Source organism: Protopterus annectens, chromosome 16.part0 (assembly GCF_019279795.1).
Source record: "Protopterus annectens isolate FY-2018-M chromosome 16.part0, PAN1.0, whole genome shotgun sequence".
In the NCBI taxonomy this organism is placed as follows: domain Eukaryota; kingdom Metazoa; phylum Chordata; order Ceratodontiformes; family Protopteridae; genus Protopterus; species Protopterus annectens.
In genome coordinates this window covers 42,290,934-42,307,721 of record NC_056750.1, presented here as the reverse complement: position 1 = coordinate 42,307,721, position 16,788 = coordinate 42,290,934, and the positions used below count along the sequence as shown (strand labels likewise).

The 16,788-nt window shown below is 46.3% G+C and overlaps 1 protein-coding gene across 1 annotated transcript in view; it reads right to left on the bottom strand.

Annotated features, from left to right (window-relative positions):
* Positions 1 to 16,788, bottom strand: part of UCK1 (uridine-cytidine kinase 1) — a 1,125,034-nt gene that overhangs the window by 695,302 nt on the left and 412,944 nt on the right. The gene's annotated exons all lie outside the window — the stretch shown is intronic.

The window sequence follows — 16,788 nt, the reverse complement described above, 5'->3', positions numbered from 1 at the left end:
AGTCCACTAGGGGCGGGATGGTGGGTGGGAAATGTGATGAATGAAGACATAGGAAAACACTGATGCCAAGCTATGGTAAGTACATAACTCTTTATCTTGTGTTATCCATGTCTTCATTCGTCACCACAGGATCAGAGTCCCCAGCTATCAAATATCTTGGGAGGCCCTAAGGAAGGACATGCCGGTGCACTGTGGAGCCAAAGGAAGCCCTGATCCTGGAAACTGAATCCAGTCTGTAATTGGATATGAAGGTGTGAGGACTGGACCAAGTGGCAGAAAGTACAGTTTTGTACCTACCATAAATGTAGATGGCCGAGAGGTATGCATCTGTTGTCCTGCCTCAGGCAGCCCTTCGGTCGGCCAGATTCCAAAGTCTGGGTCTGGCCTCGGCTGATGTCGCACTTCACCCGACGTCATAGCTGCAGTTCAGCGGGTATAAAGGCATCAGCCGACGCCATTTTCCTCAGTGTTTCTTGCCCCAGATGCCAGGAGCCCTCTAGGAAGGCTAAATTTGGATAAATGCAAATGTTTCCAAACAACAGAGAGCAAATAGAAATAAACATGTAAATACATATATACAAACAAATACACCATAATAGATTCCCCCAGCTAGCTACAACATGGGCAAATACCCTAGGAGTACCACAGAGGGGAAGGAGGGTGGGTAATCCTGACTGCAGATGCATACCTCTCGGACATCTACATTTATGGTAGGTACAAAACTGTACTATGTACTTCGAGGATGCATCTGCAGTCCTAACAAATGGGTAGAATACCATAGCCAAACTGGGGGAGGAGGTACTAACAGGATTATGGTGTAGTTAAGATCCCTTGCAAAACAGCAGTGGCAAAACCTGCTCGGGATCTGGAGTATAAGGGTAGATTATAATGCTTGGCAAATGTATGCACGGAGCTCTAAAATGTCTTTGGTAGCCACTCCTCGTAAAAAAGCTGTAGTAGTGGCTGTAGCCCTTGTGGAGTGAGGTCTGATGTTTTCTGGAGTTGTCTTTCCATGATAAGAGTAACAAAATCTAATGCAACAAAATCTAATGCAATTTCCTATCCATTTTGAGATTGTCTGTTTTGAAATTGCTTTTCCTTCTATTCCTGTTGCATATGCTACCAGAAGCTGGTCAGTTTTTCTATTGTTCTTGGTTCTGTCCAGGTAGTAGCGCAATTGCCTATGCACATCCAAGGTATGTAGTAGTCTTTCCCCTCTGTTCTGTGGGTTGGGGAAGAATGTAGGTAGGTGGATTGCTTGGTTTAAAGATACCCTGGAGACCACCTTTGGCATAAAAGTAGGATTAGTTCTCATAGACACTCTATCCTGATGGAAGATAAGGAATGGCTGTACTGCCATTAATGCCTGTAATTCAGAAAACCCTTCTTGCTGAAGTGATTGCAAGCAGGAAAGCAGTTTTCCATGATCGGTACTGTAATTCTGCTGTTGCTGCTGGTTCAAAAGGGGGGAGTGTCAACTTTTCTAGCACAAAGTTCAAGTCCCATGTAGGCAATGGTGGCTTCCTTGGTGGCTTTACATTTTTAATTCCTCTCAGAAACTGCCTGAGTAGAGGATGAGAGAAGACTGGAGGATCCATGTTGTATTCTGCTGAAATAGCTGACGCATGAATCTTAATGGAAGAGTAGGACAGGCCATTGTGGAAAAGCTCTGCTAAGTATTCCAGGATGTTAGCTATGTTTACCAGTGATACATTTTCTCCTTTTGCTGCACTCCAAATGAGATATCTTTTCCATTTTGCTGAATAAGTTTTCCTTGTTGAGGGTCTGCGAGCCTCCAAGATAATGTCTTTAACCCTTTGAGATAAATCTGGGTTATTATGTCTTATGCAATGTTCCAAGCAGCTAGCTGCAGTGTTTTTAGGTTTGGATGCAGGGTTTTGAAGTTGTTCTGTGTTAGCAGTAAAGGAACTAGGGGTAGAGGCCATGCGTGTTCCCGAGACATACTCCTCAGTAATGGGTACCAATGCTGCCTCGGCCAGTCTGGAGCTATCAGGATGATCTTTGGGTGGTCTTCTTTGATCTTCAATAGCACCTTGTGCATCAAAGGAAGAGGTGGGAATGCATATGCTGTCAGGTTTTCCCAACTGAAAGATAGGGAGTCCACCTTCCAAGCAAGTGGGTGGTATGTCCTTGTGCAGAATTTTTTCAATTGGTGGGGATGCGAATAAGTCTATTTCTGGTAGTCCCCATTTCCTTGTAATGGATTTGAAGATGTCTGGATGCAGCATCCATTCGTGGGCATCCGTGGTAGTTCTGCTTAAGATGTCTGCTAGTATATTTTCTTTTCCTGGCACAAATATTGCCTGGAGCTGAATGTTGAGGCTCAGGGCCACATTCCAGAGGTCCATTGCCATCCGGCATAGAGGATATGAATGTGTGCCTCCCTGTTTGTTGATATACCACATAACTGTGGTGTTGTCCGTCCTTATCAGCAATTGACCCTGTTGAAGAAACGGTCTGAATGTCTGAATTGCCAGTTTTACTGCCAGCATCTCTTTTTGATTTATGTGTAGGCTCAGCTGGTCTTGAGTCCATAAGCCTTGTATGCACTTGTCCAGCATGTGTGCCCCCCAACCGAGGTCTGAGGCGTCCGTGGTGATAGTCTGGCTTGGTTGAGGGTTGTGGAAGGGCAGTCCTTTGTTCAATTGACAGGCCTGAGCCCACCATCGGAATTCTTGCTTCAGGCATGGAATTATTGGAATTTGGGTTTCCAGGCTGTGCTTATGCTGAGACCATAAATTCCTTAGGTACCATTGCAACTTCCTCATGTGTAGTCTGGCATGTGGAATCAATATTATGCAGGATGCCATGTAACCCAGGGCTTGCAGGACTTTCCTTGCTGTAAGCTGGTTCTGCGTTGTTAATGCCATGAAATAGAGTGGAAGGTGCTTCTGCTTTTCTGCTGTGAGGGATGCCATTTGATTTGATGTGTCCAGTTCTGCACCCAAGAAGGTTATCCTTTGGGATGGTATCAGCCTTGACTTTTTTTATATTGACTGTGTATCCCAGGGCTTGCAGTAGATGAATGACCTTTTTCAAATCTTTTGTTAATTTGTTTTTTTTGTCCGCTTGTAACAGGCAGTCATCCAGGTAAGGGTAAATTTGAATTCCCTGAAGCCTGCAATGAGCAATTACTGATGCCAGGCATTTCTTGAATACTCTGGGCGCAGTAGATAAGCCAAAAGGCAATGCTGAGAATTGATAATGCTCTGATCCTGCAAGAAATCTGAGGTATCTTCTGCAGTTTGGTCGTATGGGGACATGCAGGTATGCCTCCTTGAGATCTAGAGTTACCAGCCAAGACTCCTTGCCCAGCATGGGAAGAAGCTGCTGTAGGGTCAGCATCTTGAATTTTGGAACAATGAGATATGTGTTCAGAGCGGACAGGTCGAGTATAGGTCTCCATTGGTTTTCCTTTCTTGGCACCAGGAAAAGTCTGGAGTAAAATCCTTGCCCTTGTTCCATAGACGGTACCTTTTCTATAGCTCTCATCCTTATTAAGTGGTCTATTTGTTCTAGAGCGTTTGTCCTTTGATTTGGAGGTAGGTTTGGCATTCCTCTCTTCCTTGGTAGAGTATGGAAGTGAAACCTGTAACCTTTGTCTATTGTCTGTAAAATCCATTTGTCTCCTGTAATGTAATGCCAGTTTACTGAAAATAAGGCTAGCTTTCCGCCTAAGGGTGCTTCTAGTTGTTCCCTGGTAGGCGGTTTGAGAGCCAAGTCACTGTGATTGTCCTGTGGAAGTGGTAGTGGCTGGATCTGTGGCAGTACTTGGCTGGTTGTTAGGCTGCCACTGACGTCCCCTGTAGGCACCTCTGGATTGACCTCTGCCTCTTGGGCACCTATTCCTGCCTCTCTGTGCTCTGGTGGTGTCTGGAAAGGACCAATTCTTGGAAGGCCAGTTCCTACTAAACCTTGGAGGCTGGACCTGTAAGAAATCCTTGACTGTCTGGACAGATTTTGCTTTCTCTTCCACCTTCTTCAGCACTTGCTGTGCGGGGGAGCCAAACAAATTGTGTTTATCCATGGGAGCATCTAGGAGCTTTGACTTTACATGGTCAGGTAAGGACTGCTCTTTTAACCATGCATGCCTTCTGATCACTGTACCAGTCATAGCTGATCTAAAGGAAGCCTCCAGTGCATCATAGCCGCATTTTAAGGAATGATTACTGACCTGCTGAATGTTATGTACCATTTCCTGAAGAGACTTTCGGTCTAAAGGTTCAGGCGAGGACAGTTTTTTAGTTAACTGATCTAACATAAATTCCTGATACTGAATCATGTGGAATTGACAGTTTAAGGCCCTAGCGAAAGAGTAGCAGAAGTATAAACTTTTACCCCATCTCTCTAAGGCCCTAGATTCCCTTTCAGAGGGAGGGTTTTGGCAGAGGTAGCTGCTACAGCCTTGGGGCCCTGTGAAATAGTTTCAGGATCTGCAAAAGGAGCCTTATACAAGTGATAATGTGTGTCCGGAACCCTGTAGTATCTGTCGGGCTTAGCAGGGGCCGGAGGAAGTGTATCAGGAGCAGTACAAGCATCATTAAATGCATCATCCACAACTGTAAGTACTGGAGGAATGGCTAAAGGCCTATGCTGTGGCAAATGCAAGAAGGTCCTAAGCCTTTTCCTAGAGTCTGAAAAATCCTGGCCCTGCCAATGAAATTGTTCCCTCATAGCATGCAAGGTTTCCCCAAAAGAAAATTCCTCAGGAGGAGAGGCAGAAGGAATGGAGTCTTCTGCATCAGAGTCCTCATATGGAGAATAAGGGCCTTCTGGAGGGTTTGTATTTTCTGATTCATCAGAGCAGTAATCTGTAGAAACTGGCTCAGGGGGCTCTGTTCTAGGCCTCTTCTCTGGATGGGGGTGAGAGGCCCTGTCAGGGTGAGGCTGGGATCCCCTGATCAAAGAAATGAGATCCTCTGCTAGACTAAGCATTTGAGTACTAGAACTAGGCCTGTGAGAGGGGGCTTTAGCAGGCACTGTCTTGGTTGATTTTGCTGCTTTAGCCCTGGCAAAAGCCTTAATTGACATGGATGCAGGGGGCCTAGCAGCTCCACGTGCAGGAGTAGATACATCTAAGGGGATAGTAGCTGATAAATCCTGAGAAACTGTAAGAGCTGGTGGATTTTCCGTAGCAGATTCAACCATGCTGGAAGAGGCCTCGGTAGAAGGAGGCATGCTTTCGGCCGAAGGAAGAACCGCGGACTCGGTTTCAGCCGAAACCGAGACACTTGCGGATGGCTTAACCGCGGTTTCGGCCGAAACCGCGGACCGCGAGTGTCGGTCCTTTTCCTTATGCTTTTTAGCTAAATGTGAAGTCAGAGTCTCCGACGGCATGATATAAGCAAAAGTGGAGCCGAAAAACTCCTCTGCAAACTCCGACCGACGTCTAAGTGTCTGTCGGTTGAAGGAAGCACAGGCTAGGCAAGCTGCTACGTCGTGGTCTGGGCCTAAACAAGGTAGGCAGTAAGAGTGGAAATCTTTATGAGGTATTTGTTTCCCACAAGTTAAACAGTTATTCACTTTTTCTGACATCGGCTGAGGCAAGAAAGAGTCCCCAACGGGGTACTTAGCTTTTTAGAAGTCTTCGGTAGTAGTAATCTCTGGTTCTGACCGACCGGCACTTGCGAACAGCTTCTGCTTCGGGTGCCACGCGGCAAGAAAGACTGAGGAAAATGGCGTCGGCTGATGCCTTTATACCCGCTGAACTGCAGCTATGACGTCGGGTGAAGTGCGACATCAGCCGAGGCCAGACCCAGACTTTGGAATCCGGCCGACCGAAGGGCTGCCTGAGGCAGGACAACCCATTTGTTAGGACTGCAGATACATCCTTGAAGGACATCACAGACATCATTGATAGAAAGCCTTGCTACAAGGCTTAAGAAGTGCCCACAAATCTAGTAGAATGGGCTCTAACATGACCCAGTATCTCCAGTTGATTCAGACTGTAAGACCAGAGAGAAACACCTACAAATCCACTTGGAAACAGTGACCTTGGAGACTGGAAGGCCACGCATGTTCTCAGAGAAAGCCAAGAAAATTTGTCCTGACCTACGAAATCCCTTACTTCTATGCAAATAGAACCAAAGCTGTCGGTGAATATCCAAGGTAAGAAGGATATACTTCCCTTGTTGGAATAGTTGGGGGGAAAACACTGGAAGCTGAATGCATTGATTAAGGGTGGACGTGGAAGCCACTTTGGGTAGAAAGGAAGGATTCATTTTCAGAGACCCCCTGTCCTTGTGAAAGATCATACAAGGAGGAGTAACGGAAAGAGCATGCAATTAAGAAATCCTCCTAGCTGAAGTGATAGTGACCAGGAAGGCCGTTTTACAAGACAGAAACTTGAGATAACAGGAACTGGCAGGTTCAAACAGACTCCTAGTCAGAGATTTCAGAAAGTACAGTTGTGTACACTTACCATAAATGTAGATGTTCAAGTGTATTCACTGTTGCAGTCATCACGTTTGGGTTATCTGCCTGCAGGTAGCCCTCAGCTGGCCTGAATACCAGAGTCTTCGGATTTCTGCATCGGATGCTGCCGCTTCTTCCATGACATCAAGTCATCAGGGGTATAAAACATGCAGCCGATGCCATTACATCAATTTTTCTTGCCCCAGATGTCAGGTGCCCCCACAATAGGAAGCAATTATATGGTATGGAACACCCCCAGCAAAAAGCAAATACACATGATATAATACATGCCAAACAAGAAGGAAAGGTAGAGCCAAGCGAAGTCAGGGGGCTGGAGGGAGGGTAACCAGGACTGGCAACAGTCAATACACTCGAACATCTACATTTACGGTAAGTGTACACAACTGTACTATGTTCTTCATGTTTCACTGTTGCAGTAATCACATTTGGGTTGATTCCCAAAGCTAAGGAAGGGTGGAGGCAATTAAAGAGCATTGGGGCTAGCAATCAGGCCCTGTAAGACTGATGTGGCAAATCCAGCTCTGGATTTAGAAAAGATAGGCAGGTGGTAATGCTTGGTGAAAGTATGTACAGAGCTCCAGGTAGCAGCTTTCGGGATGTCCCTGGTAGGGACTCCTCTGAGAAATACCACAGAGGTAGATGCAGCCCTGATGGAATGGAATGTTATCCCGTGTGGGGTAGGTTTTCCATGGTGCTTGTAGTAGAAATGGATGCAATGGGCTATCCATTTGGAAATGGTTTGCTTTGAAATGGCCTTCCCCTCTGCCCCTGCATCAAAGCTAACTAGCAGCTGGTCAGTTTTTATGAGAGGCTTAGTTCTGTCCAAATAGAATCTAAGCTGTCTGTGCACGTGCAGAGAATGCAGTATCCTTTCCCCCTTATTTTAAGGAGTAGGCAAATGAATGGACTGGTTTAGAGCCACACTACCACCTTGGACATAAAGGATGGATTAGTCCAGAGGGAAACCCTGTCCGCATGGAAGAAAATGAAGGGTTCCACTGCCATGAGGGCCTGCAGTTCAGACACTCTTCTTGCTGAAGTGATGGCTAGAAGTAAGGCTGTTTTCCAAGAAAGGAATTTCAACTCTGCTGTAGCAGCTGGTTCAAAGGGGGGACGAGTGAGTTTTTCCAATACAAAGTTAAGGTCCCAGGCTGGAGTGGAAGCTCTCCTGGGGGGGGGGGTCTTAAATTTTTGGCCCCTCTAAGGAATTGTTTTAACAGGGGATGAGAGAAGAGGGGTGGCTCAGTATTATAATGTGCTGAAATGGCAGAGGCATTAATCTTAATTGGAGAGAAAGATAGCCCCTTGTGGAGCATTTCTGTTAAATAATCTAGAATATGAGGGCTGGGCACCGTTGTGCCCATTCCCTGAGCCTGGCTCCAGGAACAGTATCTTTTCCACTTTTCTGAATATGAATTTCTAGTACTAGGCCTCCTTGCCTCAAGAATGACATCCAGCACCTGCTTACTGAGGGTTGCTAGAGGTGAGCTCAGGGAATTAGCCAGACTGCAAGGTTCAGGGTTTGAAGCTGAGGGTGCAGAATCTAGCCCGCCTGCTGGAACAGCAGGGAAGGGGTCTGAGGCAGGTGCCATGGTTGCAGCACTGTCAAACTGCGCAAAAGTGGGAACCAGTGCTGGCGTGGCCAGTCTGGGGCAATCAGTATTGTCCTTGGCTTGTCCTGTTTGATCTTTAATAGAACCTTTGAGAGGAGAGGCAGAGGGGGAAAGGCATAAACTGAGAGGCTTTCCCAGGTAAAGGACAGGGCATCCACTTTCCAAGCTTGACTGTGGGGAGTTCTGGTGCAGAATTTGTTCAACTGGCAGTTCTGAGGGTAGGCAAACAGGTTTACCTCTGGTGTCCCCCATTTGTTCCTCAAGAGCTTGAATATTTTGGGTTCCAGTTTCCATTCGTGTGGGTCCATGAGATTTCTGCTCAAGTCATCTGCCAGTGAATTTAGTTTCCCTGGCAGGAAATGAGCTTGTAGGTTCACTTGGTAGCTCAAGGATGTGTTCCACAGAGCCATAGCTAGTCTGCAGAGAGGGTAGGAATGGGTTCCCCTCTGCTTGTTTATGTACCACATAACTGTGGTGTCTGTCTTTACCAACAGTTGTCCTGGAAGAATAAGGTCTGTTCTGGGTTCCATTTGCCCTGAATGCACTGCCCTGCCATGTGGGCCCCCCCATGCATAGCCTGATGTGTCCATTGTTAGAGTTTGGGCGGCAGGGGGTAGAGTGAAAGGGAGTCCTTTGATGTGGTAGCAGGCCTCTGCCCACCAAAGGAACTCTGCCCTCAGACAAGGAAGGATAGGAATCATTGTTTCCAGGTCCTGAGAATGTTGACACCATAGACTTTTTAGATACTACTGAAGTTTCCTCATAAGCACTCTTGCATATGGAATTAACAGAATGCAAGAGGCCATGAACCCCAGGGCTTGCAGGATTTTCCTTGCATACAGCTGGGTTTTTGTGGCCAGTAGGTTGTCAAATAAACTTGTTTCTCCAGAGTGAGGAATGCCATCTGAGAAGTTGTGTTCAAGCTTGCTCCCAGGAATACTATCTGTTGGCAGGGTGCTAGGTGTGATTTCTTCTCGTTGATGGTGTACCCCAGTGAGGTTAAAAGTCTCTTTACAAATGCCAGGTGTTGTAATAGCAAGTCCTGACTTTCTGCCTGAATCAGGCAATCGTCCAAGTATGGGTAAATCTGAATATTTCTCTGCCTGCAAAATGCAATGGCTGGAGCTAGGCACTTTTGTGAATACCCTGGGCGCAGTAGATAAGCCAAAGGGAAGTGCAGAGAACTGATAGTGCATGGAGCCCGCCCGGAAACGTACGTACTGTCTGCAGGACTCCCTTACTGGAATGTACATGTAAGCTTCTTTTAAGTCTAGGGTTGCCAGCCAGGCATCCTTGGCTAGCATAGGAAGAAGCTGTTGAAGAGTTAGCATTTTGAATTTTGGAACCACCAGAAAGGTGTTGAGAAAAGACAGGTCCAGGATAGGACGCCAGGAGTTTGATTTTCTGGGAACCAGGAACAGTCTTGAATAAAAACCTTGTCCCTTTTGTTCTGCTGGGACAGGCTGAATAGCCCTGATACTGAGGAGAGTGCTTGTTTTTGGGCCTCCGCCCACTGATTTGGGGGGGGGGGGGTTTGGCCATCCACTTGGGGTTGGGACTGAGTGGAAGTGGAATCTGTATCCTAGAGAAAGTATGTTTAAAACCCATTTGTCCTGGGTAATGAGTTCGCAGTTTTTTGCATGCAGGGCGAGCTTTCTGCCTAAGGGAGCAAGTAGATGAGCAGGGCCTTCTTTAGCTATGTTAGAAACCTGGGAGGAAACTCCCAGATAAGCTCAGAACTAGTTCAAAATGATGTGAAGATTACTGATCCTACAGACATTGCCAACATACTGGCTGACAGGTTCAGTGCAAACTTCTCCCCTCCCCAAAGGAGAGATATCTATACCAAGCGATTGCAGCCCCCCAAACATCTCCAACGCCCAAGTGAGAACTGCTCTCTCCAAAGCAAAAAACACAGCATCCATGGGACCTGATGGTGTCCCCGGCTGTGTGCTCCACGAACTCAACGAGGAATTAAACCCACAGCTAGGACAGCTGTTTAATCATAGTCTTACCTCTGGATACGCACTGCAGGAGTGGCGCACTGCAACTGTGGTCCCACTTCACAAAGGCGGTGCCTCCACCGACCCTGGAAATTACCGGCCCATTAGCTTGACAAGCCTTATCTGCAAAGCCATGGAGAGGATCATAATGGACCTCATAAATAAAGACATAGGGAATTTGCAGACTTTGGATCCATCCCAGTTTGGCTTTGTCAAAGGCAGATCATGCCTTCTAAACTTGGTTGACTTTTTGAAACAGTCACCAAAGCCATTGATGAGGAAAGGCAGTCCATACAGCCTACCTCGATCTGGCGAAGGCCTTGATACAATACCCCACTCGGGTATCATTGCAAAACTCATCAGCTTAAATGTTAACCCATACATCACAAGATGGGTTGCAAACTGGCTGAGTGACAGAACCCACAGGGTCAGAGTTGCTGGCGCCATGTCAGACTCAAAGCCCGTCACAAGTGGTGTACCACAGGGCTCAGTCCTGGGCCCACTCTTGTTTGGCATCTACTTTTGCGAAGTACAAGCAAACACAGGAGGGTTATGGCTGACAAAGTTTGCAGATGACTGCAAACTGGCCATAGTAGAAAACACATCTGACACAGATATCCTTCAGAAGGGTCTCACAGAAACGGATAACTGGTGCCAGAGCCATGGCCTAAAGTTAAATGCCAAAAAATGCATAGTCATACCCTTCGGGAAAAACAAGGTTACCCCTAGCTACCAAATAGGTGGCAATCCACTGAGTACAGAAGAAGTTATCAGGGACCTGGGGACCCAGGTTGATAGTAGTCTGTCATTCGACACCCATGTAGCTAAAGTAGTTAGGAAGACCTTCTACATTGCCCACCTTATCATGAAGGGATTCTCATCTAGATCAAGGGAGGTCATAGTCTCCCTATACTCATCACTCATCAGACCAATGATTGAGTACAATGCCCCATTCGAATGTATCTGACCCGACACTTGCAGCAGCTGGAGAGGCCACAAAGTTCCTCACCAAAAGGATAAAGGGTCTCAAACATCTGTCCTATGCTGCCCAACTGAAAGAACTCCAGCTCTATTCAGTCGCCTACCGCTTGCTCAGAGGTGACCTTTGCCTAACATACAAGGCCATGTCAAACCCAGATTTGATGAATATGCTTCACCTCAAAAATCTAGATCCATCAGAGCCACAAGGGCGGGAGACTTAAACCTCGACACGGCTATTAATAGGACATGCTGGAGGGATAGATTCATCACCCAAAGACTCCCTATGCTGTGGAATAAAATCCCGGTATATGTGAGGCAGAGCACCTCGCTGGCCTTGTTCAAGAGAAATCTTGACCAATGGATGGGAGATCGCAGATATACCCCAGGGATTACCTCAGTGTCACTGCTCAACAGAGGCACAGCAAAATAATGGGTATAGTTCCCCATACTAAAGGGGTGGCGTAAGCCACAAAACTATGGGCTAGGCTTGTAAATGCCCTCGGGCAGATAGCCTAGTATGAACCTATGAACCTATGAACCTAGGGCTTGGAAGAGTTAAGGATAAGTCATTGTGCCGTTTTTCCATAGGGGGTGGCTTACTACTCCCTGCTTTGGAAGTGGGAGCCCCCACTGCTTAGATCTGTGCATATCCTGAGACTGAAGTCTTGGTGGTCTGCTGCTCCTGGGTTTGGACTGAGAAGGCCTGGAAGGGACTGGAAAAGGCCAGTTCTTTGAAGGCCAATGCCTACTGAATCTAGGAGGCTGTAATTGTAAGAAATCTTTAACAGTTTGCATAGATTTAGATTTTTTCTCCATCCTTTTGAGGACTTCTTCTGCTTTGTTGCCAAAAGGCGGCCTTGGTTTAAGGGTGCATCCAGTAATTTTGCTTTAACATGATCTGGCAAGTTTTGTTCCTTAAGCCAAGCATGCCTTCTAAGTACAGACCCAGTGACAGCAGCCCTGCAAGATGCTTTTAAAGCATCAAAACCACATTGCAAAGTATGTTTACCAACTTGTTCAGCAGAATGCATTAACTCTTGCAAATCTTTGTGTTCAGCACAGTCAGGAATCAACATCATTTTTTGTTTAAGTAGTCCCATAATATGCTGCTGATACTTTAACATACGAAACTGGCAATTTAAAGCCCTAATGGCAAAAGTAGCAGAAGTGTATACCTTCTTGCCCCATCTGTCTAAAGCTCTAGAGTCCCTATCAGAAGGGGTAGGATTTTTGGCAGTAGTAGCCTTAATGCCTTTTGGTCCTCGGGAAATGGTCTCTGGATCCACAGTAGGATTCTTGAAGAGGAATTTGTGAGAGTCGGGTACTCTGTAGTACCAGTCAGGTTTCCTGGGAGCTGAAGGCAAAGTGTCTGGGATAAGGCTGGAGTCCAAGAAAAACATCATCTACAATCTCCAGAACAGGAGGGATAGCTAGAGGCCTGTGTTGAGACAGGAGTAAAAATTCACTAAGTCTCTTTTTGGACTCAGAATAGTCCTGGCTTTCCCAGCGGAAATGCTCCCTAAGGGTATGCAAGGTTTCACAAAAAGAAAAATCTTCTGGAGGGGAAGCAGAGGGAAAGGAATCCTCTGCATCAGAATCCTCTTAAGTGGATAAGGGTAAGTCCTGGTAGTCAGAAGGAACAGAGATATCAGATTCCTGATCAGAAGAATCAGACAGAAAATCAGTTCTAGGTCTCTTAGAGGGGGAAAGGCTGGCTTCCCCTAATTAAGGTAATAAGGTCTTCAGCCATTCTAATCTGTTTTTGAGGCATATGGGCCTAAGAATGCAGTTTAGTCGTCGGTTTTCTAGGCGTAGTGTGAGCTTTAGGGCTGAGGAATTTGGAATTTCTAGATTAAACCAAGTCATCAGTTTAATATGAAAGTCGGTAGGCCTAGCTTAACGGAAGCATCATCAGCAGTTTTGGACCTATGCGGTCTGTCTCTGTCTTTATCCTTATGTTTTTTCAGAAGATCAGTAGTCGGATGGCTTAACAAAGCCATTTCGGAGTACGGAGATTGAGAATGAAAGTATTTAGCTACAAAACCAGCCCGATGACTAATAGTTTGGGTGTTGAACAAGGCACAAAACCGATAGCGAGGGACATTGTGGTCTGGGCATAAACAGGTGATCCAGTAAGAATGAAAATCTCTAGGAGGTATTTGCTTTCCACAGGCAAGACAATTGTTAATTTTTTCTGACATCGGTTAGAACAAGAAAAAAGGATCCCCAAAGGGGTACTTATCTTTTTGAAGACTTCAGGACTAAAACTCAAAAACGAAAATTTCAGGAGTCGGCCAACCGGCACTTGTGAACTGCTTCTGCTTCAGGCACCGCATGGCAAGAAAGACTGATGTAATGGCATCGGCTGCATGTTTTAGAACCCTGACAACCTGACGTCATGGAAGAAGCGACAGCATCTGACGCAGAAATCTGAAGACTCTGGTACTCAGGCTGGCTGAGGGCTACCTGCAAGCAGATAACCCACATGTGATTACTGCAACAGTGAAACACGAAGAACATCCAACATGAGGTCCCAAGGAGGTGAAAGGTCCTTAATTGGAGGACAAAGAAGGAAAACCTCTTTCATAAATGCCTTGCAAAGCCTAGATGAAAAGATGGGTTCAGAGCTATCATGAAAATTAGAAATTGCCACCAACTGAAGCTTAACAGTGGAAAAACCAACCCTTCATTCATGCCAAAGGTGGTATCCAGGGTCTCACTGAACCAAGCTATCCACCTGCCTACTTTCTTTCCGAACCCACAAAATAAAGGAGAGAAACTTCTGCATACCCTGGACATTCACAGACAGTTGCGTTACTACTTGGACAGAACTAAGACTTACAGAAAAACCGACCAACTGTTTGTAGCATACGCTGCTGGTGTACAAGGAAGAGCAATTTCCAAACAAACAGTTTCAAAATGGATAGGAAATTGCATTCGATTCTGTTACTCTTTTCATGGAAAAGCCGTGCCAGCTACCATCAGACCTCATTCCACCAGAGCAACAGCCACCTCCACAGCCTTCTTAAGAGGGGTGGCTACAAAGGACATTTTAGAAGCTGCTACATGGAGCTCTGTGCATACATTTTCCAAGCATTACAACCTGCCTTTATATTCCAGATCCAGAGCAGGCTTTGCTACGGCAGTCCTGCAGGGCATGTTAGCTACACCATCCTTTTCTTAGGTCCTACCACCCCCAGCTTGGCTATGGTATTCTACCCATATGTAAGGACTGCAGATGCATCCTTGAAGGACATACCTACCATAAATGTAGATGTCCGATGGGTATGCATCTGCAGTCAGGTTTTCCCTCCCTCCTACCCCTCTGTGGTATTCTTTGGGTACCTATCCCTCTTTTTAGCTAGCTGGGGTTATCTTTTATGGTGTATTTGTTGTTTATTGGTTTGCATGATTGGAATTTATTCATTTATCCAAAATTTAGCCTTCTTTAGAGGGCACCTGGCATCTGGGGCAAGACAAACTGAGGAACATGGCGTCGGCTGATGCTTTTATACCCCAGGCGCAGTGACATCGGGCAGAAGGGCGACATCAGCCGACGCCGGACCCAGACTTTGGAATCCGGCCGACCGAAGGGCTGCCTGAGGCAGGACAACCCATATATAAGGACTGCAGATGCATCCTTGAAGGACATCTCCAGACCTGAAGAAAGTCCTCTCTACCACCCAGAAGGCCGAAGGACTGGAAGTGGGCCCATCCCCCATGTCCGAGGGCAAAGTGCTCCAGAGGGAAGAGATGTGCCTGGAAACCACCCCAACCCCCAGATGATACCACCCCAGAGTTATCGAAGACCGAAGCACCTAGAGGAAGGGATCGGTCTGAAAGGATGGTACCAGAACCCCCCCACGGAGCCAGTGTCAACAGCTCTAGGACAGGGTTTACCCTACTCTGTGGGTGGAGGAACGGAGTAAGCCATGGACCCCGGCAGGAATGAGAAGGAGGAATACCCAGCCTCATGAGAATCTGTCTGCAAACTTCCTGGTCCCTGGAACCCAAACCCAAATGGATTACACGAGGAGAACGAGAAAAATACAGTTGTGTACCTACCATAAATGTAGATGTTCGAGTGTATTCACTGTTGCAGTCATTACACTTGGGTTATCCTGCTGGCAGGCTACCCTCAGTCTGCCTGAATTCCAAAGTCCTGTTCCGGCGTCGGTTGCTGTTGCCTCTTCCCTGATGTCAGTGCGCCAGGGGTACATAAGATGAAGCTGACGCCATTTTCTTCAGTTTTTCTTGCCCCAGATGTCAGGTGCCCCCAAGAAGGTAGGCAATACATGTTGCTAATAAAAACATACAGTAAAATAAAAACAATACCTTCATCTACAAATAAATACACCACATAGGTTGTATAGGATAGAGAAGTATAGATAAGTCCCAGCAAAGAAAGGGGGATAGAGGGTGGGTAACCTGGACTGCAACAGTGAATACACTCGGACATCTACATTTATGGTAAGCACACAACTGTACTATGTTCATCGTGTTTCACTGTTGCAGTCATTACACTTGGGTTGAATCCCAAAGCTGAGGTAGGGCGGCTGGGTCTAAATAGGATCTGGAGTGGCTAAGAACTGCAGTGGCAAAGCCTGCTCTGGATTTAGAGTAAAGAGGTAAGTGACAATGCTTGGTAAAAGTGTGCACTGAACTCCAAGTTGCAGCCTCCAAAATTTCCATGGTTGGTACTCCTCTGAGAAAAGCTGCTGAAGTGGCTGCTGCCCTGGTAGAATGTGGCCTAATATTCTTAGGCACTGACTTGCCATGCTGTGCATAGCAGAAATGAATACAGTGTCCTATCCATTTTGAAATAATCTATAGCCTTTCCTTGTGATCCTGCAGCATATGCTACAAACAGTTGCTCAGCTTTTCTGAAAGCTTTTGTTTTGTCCAAGTACAAGTGTAGCTGCCTGTGTATGTCCAAAGAGTGCAGAAGTCTCTCCCCTTTATTCTGTGGATTTGGATAAAATGTTGGCAAATGAATGGTTTGGTTAAGAGCCACACTTGATACTACCTTTGGCATAAATGTTGGGTTTGTCCTTAGAGAAACCCTGTCCGGATGAAAAATGATAAAAGGTTCCACTGCCATTAATGCCTGTAACTCTGAGACTCTTCTTGCTGAAGTTATTGCTAGGAGCAGAGCAGTTTTCCATGATAAGAATTTTATGTCAGCTGTACTAGCTGGCTCAAAAGGAGGTAGTGTGAGCTTTTCTAAGACAAAAATTGAGGTCCCATGTAGGTATCGGAGCTCTCCTTGGGGGTCTTATGTTTTTTGCCCCTCTGAGGTACTGTCTTAGCAGTGGATGAGAGAAAATAGGAGGTTCCGTATTGTAATGAGCTGAAATGGCAGAGGCATGGATCTTAATTGATGAGGATAGACCTTTGTCCAGCATCTCAGTTAGGTATTGTAAAATCTGAGGAATATTTGGAACAAGTGGTTCAAGTCCTTGTGCCTGGTTCCAAGCACAGAATCTCTTCCATTTTCCTGCATAAGATCTCCTGGTGCTGGGCCTCCTGGCTTCCAAAATGACACCCATAACAGCTTTAGAGAGAGGTGTGTTCCGAGTGGCTATATTATCTGCCATGCAGCCAGATTTAAGGTTCTGAGTTGGCTGTGCAGGATCTGATTGTTTTGTTGAGTCAGAAGATGAGGAATTAGAGGTAAAGTCCACGCTGGACCTTGAGACAAGCTCTTTAGGACTGGGTACCAGTGCTGGCGTGGC